We start from the raw sequence: 1,185 nt of genomic DNA, 5'->3' as shown, positions 1-1,185 counted from the left end.
GGTAAGAGCCAAGGGGTGGCAAACTGACAGGCAGCTGTCCACCGAGCATTTAGATCAGACCTATCCAGAGGCTTCTGCTGTCGCCCATTGTGTTACATCCACCGATCAGGAAGCTCCTTTTAGATCACACACGATGATGAAAGAGGTCAGGCATACTGGGTGAAAATGGTGGTGCAGTTGGTTCATCAGAAACAGGAGGATATATCCATGTTGTATCTGTGAAGAAAAGAAAAAAGCACAGAATCATAGATTAAAACTTGACATATTTAATAGGTCAAACTTCACTTTCTCAGCTGCCATTTGGAAATATTACAGCAAGTGGTGCTATATCCTCATAAAATAGGTTTAAATGGAGATATTTTCAATTGATTTGACCAAATTGTACCATGAAACCCTTTCTAAATGTGCCACGATGTCTCTTGGTCTTGCCTGAGTAAAAGTGAGCTTTGGGCACAGTGGCACATGCTTCCGTTGATGCACTGAACACTGACTCCCTGGCTCTGCACATAGTATACATCTCATCTGGCTTGATGTATAGTCAGGGTAGATTAAAAACTGCCATTGTATTTAAAGGATTAATTAAATACTTAATAATGACATTGGTGGGGCTAGTTCCATCATGGCATTCCACTCCTAAATGGTTTTCGCTTGATATGAATGTAAGTATGATCTTGGCAGTAAATATACAAAGGACAAATGTAGAAATATAGGGCTTGTCATTTATGATGTTCACAAATCTGGTAAAATGAGCCCAAACCTGCTGAAATTAAAGCATGAGTCTTTCTCTCTCTGTCTCTCAAACTCATATTAAAAATGCTTTATTGGCATGGCAATCTTTGTCTGTCTTTCTCTCTCTCTCTCTCTCTCTCTCTGTCTACCCCCCTCCCCCGTGTTGTGTGAAATAGTAATAATGTGCATAAACTGTTAATCTCCAGGGAAGCTGTAACATATCATTTTTCCAGCGAAAGAATTTTCTGTTTTAGCAGGAGTATTTGATCTGATAAAAACATTGTGCATTTTTTCATGCTTATTCTCAAAGTTCCCCAAATATATCTGTACACCTGTCAGTGACAGACAAGCTTGGCTGAGAAATAGCTTAGAAAAAATGCTATTTCATAAATAAATGATTTATGTGGCTGAGGTGAAAAACTTGACAGAGAATGTTACTGTGTCCCTACTCACTTT

Source organism: Alosa pseudoharengus, unplaced genomic scaffold (genome assembly GCF_046254945.1).
Source record: "Alosa pseudoharengus isolate Yale_2024_CS ecotype anadromous, Long Island Sound unplaced genomic scaffold, YU_APseudo_1.1 YU_APseudo_1.1_scf_2, whole genome shotgun sequence".
NCBI classification, from domain to species: domain Eukaryota; kingdom Metazoa; phylum Chordata; class Actinopteri; order Clupeiformes; family Clupeidae; genus Alosa; species Alosa pseudoharengus.
The sequence above is the reverse complement of the archived record's forward strand: the minus strand, read 5'-3'. Positions refer to the sequence as shown.